The sequence below is a fragment of the Diadema setosum genome, unplaced genomic scaffold (genome assembly GCF_964275005.1).
Source record: "Diadema setosum unplaced genomic scaffold, eeDiaSeto1 scaffold_47, whole genome shotgun sequence".
NCBI lineage: Eukaryota > Metazoa > Echinodermata > Echinoidea > Diadematoida > Diadematidae > Diadema > Diadema setosum.
In genome coordinates this window covers 144104-155310 of record NW_027307673.1, presented here as the reverse complement: position 1 = coordinate 155310, position 11207 = coordinate 144104, and positions in this window count along the sequence as shown.

Below are 11207 nucleotides of genomic sequence, written 5' to 3'. Positions count from 1 at the left end.
CTAATATCTCTGGTTACATCCGCAAGCAACTTTTAGTCATATTAATGTTTATGGTGGCGTACAGTGTACATTCTTTAAAACACACACACACATAGGGCCTATACATTCTGTAATAAGTGATTATTTGTATTGGTCGCCACTCTTGAAATTCAAGATGTATTTTGACCATATTTAGTGCTGCAAGATCTTTTAACTGCAAAACCCAAGCATGGTGAAGCACTCATGTATAAGTCAATCACTTCATTGAATATTGAGTAAGCGGAAGTGTTTTCTGTCCTGTAGGGTACACTGTTGTGTTGAAATGCAAAAAAGGCTGCCATGTGAAACATTCCTTTAAAAGCATAGCGTTTGGGTAGAATTTGTGAATGGGAAATCATGTGATTTTGTTGTTAAAAACAAATGACTTAAACAAAACCGCTTAATAACTGTGTGGGTGACCAAATAATGCCCCATTTAGACGATTTGGTTGTAAGAACTTGCAATATTAGCCCTATATAGCATAATAATTCATGGGATAGTCACTTAGACAATGAAATGTTTTCTAGGCTCATTCCCTGCCCGTGTTTTTAAAGAAACAAGACTCTAAAGCTGTACACTGGGGAGAACTAGTTCTAAATTCTTTCAGAAATAATGACTTTTGCATTTCTTGCTTTTGAGCATGATAATGAATTCTATGGCTGCCGTTTGTGTAGGAAGCTCGAAGCATTTTATAATAACTGAACAATTTATGCATACCCTTTGGAAATATAATCTGATATAGTATATCAGATCTATTTGTATATGTAATACAGGCACAAATTAGGTTGTGAGAGTTGACGAGGTTTGTTCTCTGGATATATTGTATCAAGTCTATACGAGGGTAAAGCAGGAAATTGTCCTGGTTAAAGTCATCCACGCCAAACTTCTGGAAGGCACGGACTGTGTCATAGGACATTCTGCATGATTCGAGGTTTAGATACTTCTTGGTCCATCTGCTCTTGGAGACATCCTCAAATTTTCAACTTCAGCCAACACCATGTAAGGCATGAAAAAGCAGACCTTAAGTTGTTCCTGTTTTTTTCGCAACAAACTGCAGAGCATAATCTCTCAAAATTGTCAGTCGTACATTTATCATTTCCTTTTCCAGTGATGAAGCAGACAACATGCAATGCAGTATAAGTGAAGCAAACCTACAAGATCTATCAGGATCATTGAAATGTTAGAGTCTACGTAATAATCATCAATATCTCTGATTTTCCCGTTGCTCTAATATACACAATGGAATGAGGCTATCCGTTGTGAGTGACGGGTGACAGTATTAAACTCCCATGGCATCTTTGATGAACTCTTTTTTTTTTTCTTTCCATGATGTGGTCTCTGTGTCAAATGGAATTGACTGCTCAGTATTTCAACTTTCAGGGTGATTATTTGGCTCAGTTTTGTGAGTTTCTAAGGCATTGAGTAGGAAAATGAACCTCTAATAGTGAGAATGAGGAGAAGGCCGTGAAATAATGAGATGAAGAGTGATTGTGGAATTGCTTAGAACTTATACCTTTCAATGATTGTATCGTTCAGCAATGGCTGTATAATGATAGGTCTATCAGGCTGTAGAACCAGTAGAAATGTTATGAAGAATTGGTGATCCCGTAAGCTTAATGACTTTGGATCCAATCTTCCATGGTGTATTTTTTTTTTTTTTTTTTTTTTTTGCAACGAGCTGAATGTCTGGCCTTTCTCACAATATTCCAGAGATTGATATATTTTAGTTCTCTCAGATACAAATTCTTAGTACGGAACGTTAAACGGGTGCACGTCACGAGACCGACACCCACGAGTCATACAGCCCACAAGTCATACAGCTCACAAGTCATACAGCCCACGAGTCATACAGCTCACAAGTCATACAGCCCACCAGTTATACAGCCCACGAGTTCGACACTGAGCAAATTAAGCCCATGAGTTCGACATCAATAAGCCCACGAGTTATACAGCCCATGAGTTCGACATTACGCACAAAAGGCTCACGAGACCGACACTACACTTAAAAGGCTCACGAGACCGACACTAGGCAAAAGAGGTTCACGAGACCGACACTAGGCAAAAGAGGCTCACGAGACCGACACTAGGCAAAGAAGGCCCACGAGACCGACAGGATGAACAGCGCCACCTATAGACCAATTGATTGTATAGGGTGTCCAGATAATGGCATAAAGAAGGTATAAGAGATGGAAAAGGAGACTTGCTAGGGTATTACCCCGTCAATTGCCTTCCCTCACCCCCTGAATGGTTCAAGATCTTTAATTGTGTTTGCGAATGTGAGTGTTTGTGAAAAAAAAATAAACAAAATTCAGTAAAGTGCATGAGATGTTTCAACATTACTTTCGAAAATGCCAAGACACCCTCTTTTCCCTATCTGCAAAGCCCATACCGGTATACCTACTTAGAAAAAAAAATAATAGAATGATGTCGACATTCAGATTAACCAACTAGAAAAATACCCAGGTATGAAATGAAGTTCAATACAAGAAAATTATTCACAAATGGTCAATCTTGTACGGCACACCTGCTTTATATGATATGGGGGGGGGGGGCTAGTCATCTGCAAAGGTGTTGAAATAATGAAAAATCACAGAATATCATGTAATCGTCAATTAAGGCAGCGTTAAGAATTCGGAAAAAGAAGATGGGTCCAGAAAAGTAACTTTCCTATTTCATGAAAAACGTACTGTTTTGAGATGAATAATTTTACAAACACAAGCTACTGAAATTGAGGTGAATCGCTGCGATGAAAAAAAAAAAGTTTTCATCCGTTGAATTTCATACAGTAAAGTTAAAGAGAAAATTACAAATTGAACTCTAAGCAGGCGGGTAAAAGCAGTCAGAAAGGATATTTAATAAGGCCTACTTACGATGACTTAACTTGTGAAGCGAGAAAGAAAAGGGTGAAAAAACTTAGATCTTGTTCACCGTCTAAGTAGAAGTAAGGAAAGCCTATTAGATATAGCATGATGGCATCTAAAAGTAAACCATTCATTGTTCTTGTCCTCTATCATTTTTTCTTTCTTCTTTTTTTTTTGGGGGGGGGTCCTATGAAGAGGAAAATTCTATAAAAAAAAGAAAAAAAATGGTAACAATGTCGCTCCCCGTAGCGTGACAGAACTGCCCCCTAAAAGCTACACGTGTAGAAATACATAATTAATGTCGTTGATATGTAGATGGTGCTGTTATTAGTTAGTAACAATCTTTCGCTGGACAGCGTAACGAATTTGTACCCGCCAGTATGTAATTTTCCCCTTAATGGAACACCCTGTACAGGTATTGTAATTGACATGTAGATGACGCTGTTCATCCTGTCGGTCTCGTGAGCCTTCTTTGCTTAGTGTCGGTCTCGTGGGCTTTCTTTGCCTAGTGTCGGTCTCGTGAACCTTCTTTGCCTAGTGTCGGTCTCGTGGGCTTTCTTTGCCTAGTGTCGGTCTCGTGAGCCTCTTTTGCGTACTGTCGGTCTCGTGAGCCTTAATTGTGTAGTGTCGGTCTCGTGGGCTTTCTTTGCTTAGTGTCGGTCTCGTGAGCCTTTTGTGCCTAGTGTCGAACTCATGGGCTGTATGACTCGTGAGCCGTATAACGGGTGCACGTCACGAGACCGACACCCACGAGTCATACAGCCCACAAGTTATACAGCTCACAAGTCATACAGCCCACGAGTCATACAGCCCACAAGTCATACAGCCCACCAGTTATACAGCCCACGAGTTCGACACTGAGTAAATAAAGCCCACGAGTTCGACATCAAGTAAAATAAGCCCAGGAGTTATACGGCTCACGAGACCGACACTACGCACAAAAGGCTCATGAGACCGACACTAGGCAAACAAAGCCCACGAGACCGACACTACACTTAAAAGGCCCACGAGACCGACGCTACGCATACAAGGCTCACGAGACCGACATTACGCAAAAGAGGTTCACGAGACCGACACTAAGCAAAGAAGGCCCACGAGACCGACAGGATGAACAGCGCCACCTATAGACCAATAAATTGTATAGGGTGTCCTGATAATGGCATAAGGAAGATATGAGAGATAGAAAAGAAGACTTGCCAGGGTGTAACCCCATCAGTTGCCCCCCCCCCCCCAAATGATCAGGATCTTTAGTTGTGTTTGCGTGGGTGTGTGTTTGTGAAAAAAAGTGAACAAAATTCAGTAAAAGTGTGCAACAGATCTTTCCACATTAACTAAAGATGCCAAGACACCCTCATTTGCATGTTAACCCTTTGACCTCTTTTATATATTCCTACTCCCAGCCCCCCCCCTTAAATAAAGAGAGAGAGAGAGAGAGAGAGAAAGAGATCTGACTTTGGTGATTGTTATTATATTCTAGTGGGAGGCATTTTATACAGTAAAAATCGGCATGATTCGAGTATGCTTATGGGTTGAAAAGAGAAAAAACGGCTTGTAAGAAAAATTGTTAGTGCAATTCAATGTAATCTGTATAAACAAAGTGGCTACCAAAATCATTACGTTTTTATTCTTAGTAGGTGGTTGCCTGTGGAAAACTCGTCACAGAACTGGCAAATTAACATCACTTAAATTACATGATGAGAAGGTGGAGCTGCAGACAAGAATTTAATACAAGTCAACGAATTAGTAAGAAAATAAAGCATATACATTTTTTTAATGCAAATACAATACATTGAATTGATGAGAGATAAGTAGTTTTAGCTATACTTCACGAATTTTGGGATCTTATGAGATACTGTTGTACTATGATGTTAATCTGCATTGGCTCGACGAAGGTCCTATATAATATATACATATTCGATTCGGATTCGGAAAAAAAAGATGCATCCATGAAAACAGCTATTGTATTTCACGAAAAATGTACTGTTTTGGAGGAGAATAACACAAGCCACAAATCAAGGTGACTCCCTGCGATATAAAACGTTTTAATCGGTTGAATTATATAAATTATAGTTACAGAGAAAATTATAAATAGATCTTTTTCCAAAACGTCTAAGCACGGGGTAGGATATCTAATATAGCCTAAGAAAATAGTGAATAGAGAAAGAGAAGGGGTAAAAAGTACATCCTGTCCATCTTCTAGCTAAAAACTAGGAAAGCCTATTAAAAGTAGCACGGTGGCATTATCAAAGCTCTTGTCCTCTTCTTGTCCTCTTTTATCAATTCATTTGACCATGTGTTGTTGTTGTTTTTTTGTCTTCTCCTCTTTTTTTTGGGGGGGGGGGAAGGGCATGAAGAATGCAATTCTATTTTTCTGATTGATAACAATGTCGCTCCCTGACAGATCTGCCCCCCCTGGAAGTATGTGGAAATACATATTTGATGTCGTTCATATGTAGATGGTACCATCTTTCACTTGATAGCGTGACGAAATTGCACCCGCCAGTATGTTATTTTTCCGTTCATTGAACACCCTGTACAGGTAATTGACATGTAGATGGCGCTGTTTATCTTGTCGGTCTCGTGGGCCTTCTTTGCCTACTGTCGGTCTCGTGGGCTTTCTGTGCTTAGTGTCGGTCTCGTGAGCCTTTTTTGCTTAGTGTCGGTCTCGTGGGCCTTCTTTGCCTACTGTCGGTCTCGTGGGCTTTCTTTGCTTAGTGTCGGTCTCGTGAGCCTTTATTGTTTAGTGTCGGTCTCGTGGGCTGTGTTTGCTTAGTGTCGGTCTCGTGAGCCTTTTGTGCTTAGTGTCGAACTCATGGGCTGTATGACTTCTGAGCCGTATAACTCGTGGGCTGTATGACTCATGGACCTTTTATTGATGTCGGTCTCGTGGGATGACCCCCATTAAACTGCCCTTTTCATCTCTTTCTACAGCATCTCCCTGAAATGTTTCTGATGCCTGACTGCCAAACACCACATTCATCAGCTTTGAACAAGGCAGTGACAATTTCTTAAATTACCCTCGTGTGATGGTCTTCTAAATTGTGGAGGAATTCTGATGCATGTAAAGTGGCACAGAACTGAGCTATTATCGCTCCTTTGTTGTTTTAGAATTATGGTTGTACAGCAGTAAGCATCTTGGAAGTCTTGATAACTGAAGATGACCCACTCAAGGGCAACCAGGAAAAAGCCTACTTCTTCCTTTTTTATTTTGTGTTATTCCAGAAATATATCTAGCAAACCTTAAGTGTTTCATTTTATGACCAACGAACAAGATTGTGAATGGGATGCCTGGAAGGGTGACCATAGCATTTCTTACCGTTGCAAGACTTTTCCTGGTTTGTCTTCATTCTCTTGAGGCAGCATCAAGTTTTTGAAGATCACGTTCAATTGCATCAATGCTTGCTTTTGTACGCCTATTCATTGACTGGGATTAAATATAATCATTAACAAGGTTCCACAACGCAAAATAACGTGTTGCCTGAGAGAGAGAGAAAAAAAAATGAACCGTCTTAGCGCGCATTTTGTGAACCGCGTATACCCGCCTGGCTATATGGGATGTAGCGCTTAGGTCTACACACTTTCCCACACTATCGGACAGTTGTATGCCCCCTCCCCCCTTACGCAGTTTTTGTCCCTCAGTATCTCTTGATGACGTAATTAGAACTTCATTCCTACCTTTTTAATTTATGGCGGCCATTTTGAATTGAAAGATGGCTGTCATTCTGCGTGAACTGGAAATCAGTTCAGTCTAACTAGGACAATTTTGGCACAGTCATCTAAGGCGCTTACCACGATATATGTTTTCTATGGCGGCCATCTTGAATTTCAACACGGTGGCCTATCTAATGATCCACAATCAGGAAACAGCTGTACTTGACCGTTGGACACCACAAGCATGTGCATTCGTGAAAATTTGATGCTTCTACAATAATTGCAAACTGAGATATGGGTAAAAACGCTATGGCGGCCATTTTGAATTTCAAGATGGCGGCCTACACACTGTACAAAGCAATCCACAAAATCAGAAAATGATATATCAGAGTGTTTGACATTATAACGATGTATTTTGCACCAAATTTGAGGTTTCTACAATGCTCACTTTATGAGATATGGGTAAAAATACAGCTTGCTATGGCAGCCATTTTGAAATTCAAGATGGCAGCCTACAAATTGTATCAAAACAATCCACAATATCAGAAAAATATTTATCAGAGTGTCTGACATCACACCAATGCTTTTTGAACCAAATTTTAAGCTTCTGAGATGCTCACTTTATGAAATATAGGTCAAAATGCAGTCTGCTAGGGCGGCCATTTTGAAATTCAAAATGACGGCTGAAGACGTGGTCAGAAAAAATGGAATCAAAATTTTTTGGATTTAGCACCCCCAAATTGACAAAGTTAGCGAAAAAAAAAATCAATTTTGGCACGAAAATCTCACGGGATTACGTAGCCTCTACTATATTAAATTCCATTCACTTACATTGGTGCACCTAATAGAGTGGGATCGTACAGTCTGAGTGGAATACATCTGAAAATGAGAATTTGTTTGGTATATATTATCAAATACAGAAGGGAGCTTACCTCTTTGAATTTAAAACATAAAAATAAGGATATTCAATCTGATAAGGTCATGCAATGGCAAAATCTTGAAATCTCAAAATTTGATCAACAATGGTTGACTGGGGCTACAATATGGGGCGTTACTTATCAAACGCATTGTTCGTTTTTAAAGAAGAATACGCTTATCAATATGTTATTTCATGAAACGATTGATATGTCATGGACTATAAAGTTGCAAATTATGGGAGTGATACGGCATTTAATCATCAAGATACAGGATTATATAGTCTTGACCCTTGACCTTATATACCTCGCACAGCGTAGATGGCATCTTCTGAGTCAATAGTCTTTGTTTTATGAAATGATCCAGGTAACATGGTCCATTTTTGTACAAAATCTGGCCCTGATTGAGCATTTAGTAAGAAAGATACAAAATAAAGAATATTTGACCTGAGAACCTTATTTAACGGCCAAAAAGACGTCCGACCAAAGTGTTATTATTTTACAAGATGATCCTTCTATCGAGGCCCATCATGTGCGTGCAAAATATGTACACTAATGATGATACAGAATAAAGTATATATGACCTTTGACCCCACTTTGCAGAACCAAAATGGCATCTGAGCGAAAAGTTGTTCTTTTGTGAAATGATTCTTGCAACATAGTCCTTACGTGTGCAAAATGTGGGGAAAGATTGGACATAATTCACCAAGACACAGAATTAAACACTTTTGACCTTTGACCCTAAGTTTCCTACCCAAGATGGTGTCGGAGCAAGTAGTTGTTATTTTATGAAATAAAATCGTGACATGAACTAAAGATGTGCAAAATATGGGGTTGATAGGACTTGTTGTTCTTGATCTATTGCACAGAAAGTGGAAGAAAGAAAGAAAAAGAAAGAAAAAATAAGGTTTTGCATAGAAATTTGAAGGAGAAGAATAAAAGAATCAGAAAAAGATAAAGTTAGGATGGAAAAATAAGACTTACTAAAGAAAAAGAAAAAAAATATATAAGGGTTTTAAAAAGCAAAAGATTTGGCAGGGGTGAGCCTCGAACACAGGACCTTTAGATTAAAAGTCCAATGCGCTATCCACTGCGCGAAAACTATTTACTCACAGTTTGCAATTCGCGGTTCATCTGACCGATCACGCTAGTAAGTAACCAGGTTATTTCTTCGCGCGATATCCATCCCATTCATTTAGTACGTGAAAACCTAACTTGCCATATTTCGATAGCATCCTGTCCTCCTATTGGTCAATTTTCGATATTTCTCGACAATTCTCGACAGAGATGGCACTGATTTTCTTACGGATGTCGAAATTTGGGAGTCTTATGCGTGGTTCTCAAAACTATGCGCTAATCATCCATAGGCTCTGTGTATTAAGCAAAATGACGCTATACATCGAAGCCAAGTGCCAATTTCAACCAAGTTTTTCGACAAGATCCCGACGTCGTATGAAAATTGATGGACACACATACAATAGTCCAAAGTCTCAGCTACAACATACTAAAATCTGGGAGGAATTCACCCAATGGTAAATGAGCTAGGGCTCGATAAAGATAGTCACGTCAATTTTCATTTCCAGAAAACTGCACTCCCATAGAGATAACACGTAAACTGGTCAAATTTTACAAGGTTACATTCAATCCATTTTAACGAGTTGATGACGTCATTCAATGAAAATTCTGATATTACGACACTGCAAAGGCATTTAATAAGCTACAACATACTGAAATCTGGGAGAAAATCTGCCAAGGATAGGCCTAAGTGAGATACGCTCGGGTGAACTTGAAATTTGATGACGTCATTTTGAAAATTTACCTTTTTTAGTTCATTAAGGAATTTGAAACCTTCCAATCATTTTGTCAGCATCGGGCACCCTTGAAATGATATGTTCAACTCATCAGCTTTCAGAATATGTAAAGAAAATGGGAGGGTCATCGTCATACCTGACGATTTACATGGGATTTAAAATTAGCGGTTTTTTGGTATATGCACTGTGTAACGCCATTGACGCGCTCGCAGAATTTCAACTTTGATGGGCCCATGGGACGTCATATTGAGTCGGATTGACTTGAAACTTTGTAGAATTATTCCTTGACTTTTTATATATCCGATCCAGGTAAAAAAAAAAAAAAAAAAAAAAAAAAACGGGGAATTTCTATTACGCACGAGCTGCGCGTGCGTATATGCGCGCGCGTACCGTCCGTCCATTTTTTTCCCCATTTTTTCAAAATATGCTCCAAATAATCTGAAACTTGTGCAAAAAAAAATTGAGCTCGCTTGGAGCATGTCAACATTTAAACGCGCGCGTACGCGTACGTATTTGCTGTAGAGATAAATTTTGAGAATATGAGTGATAAAAGCTTGATTTGAGCTATATGAGACGTGAATTTCACTGAGAAATTCCATTACATTACTGAGATATGAATGAAAATGTTATTTCAGATAATGACGTCATATCGACGTCATATCGACCAATCACAATGATACATTAGATATGTCGTCTTTGAGACATGATACATATATGGTATAACTTTGAAATTCATAGTCAAAGAGCTTTTTTAGTTAACCTCTGCAGAACATTTGGGGAGAAATAAAGAAATAAAGAAGAAGAACAAAGAATCCGACAGATACAGAAGGTGATCCGAGAGGATATTCGAATCAGCTAGTAATTAGCAATTAACTGTCCTTTTACCCTTTTTTTTCTCAAAATAGAATCCATCTTAAAGTGAACATATTTTTTGTGAGTTACATATATCAGTGCATTCAATGTATGTTGTGTCTTTTGTGATTACATTTAATTTTTTTTAATCATTTTGAATGTCATTTGCCAAATATACTTTTGAGATAGATAATAATACGGTAACAGATACAAAAGTGCATAGGGAACATTGATTCGCTATTATGCGATCTAGAATCTTAGTCATTAATCAATTAACAGAGATAAAACTCAATGTAAAAGATTGAAGAATGAAAATACGAATTACCAACCTCGGCTTTGTGAAACCACAGATAACTAGAAATTTGGAAATCATCATGAAAGGGATGAAATCCCAAAATGGAAAATAAAATCTGTAATCAATCCTAGATTAGAATGTTCCAAAATATATTTGGTTGCTTCTATATTTTTACTATATATTTCCCTATCCCTATTCCTATCTAATTTCATATTTTCATTCTCCCACCTCTTTTCATCCATTACTTCTACATTCAATAGGCCTAAATGAATAATCAAATAACTAAACCATATATCAATATGTCTACATAACGACCCTAACATTTAGCCTTCATCTTTTTCGCCAGAAAATGGTTGCTCCTGTCTTCCATGTCCCCATGTTGCTAGTCGAGTCTTCTTCGTGGGCTACCTGGTGAGAATATCAGATAGAGTCTGCTGAGAAGTTGCCTCTATCCCTCCCTCTGTCTCTTCAAGGTTGCCCTGACTTCTCTTCCCCATCTAGTCTCTTGGTTTTATTCTGCACTTTTGTCATTTTTATCTTCATTAGGTTTACTTCCTTAATCGCTCGATGACGATCGCTCGATAAGGTCAGTGCCTGGGCGGTTGCTGCTCGGACACCGAGCGTATTTTGAGCAGCGGGTGAAAACTGGTCGGTCGCCGCTAAAATTTTAACTCCGCGTTAAAACTTCCGACCGATGCCCTAAAAATCAGTGGTGCCTGATCGGTCACCGGTCGGTCACTGGTCGGTGTCCGACCGAAATGGGCTAAAAACTTACCGACCAGTCACTGAGCAGGCTGATTTGGGG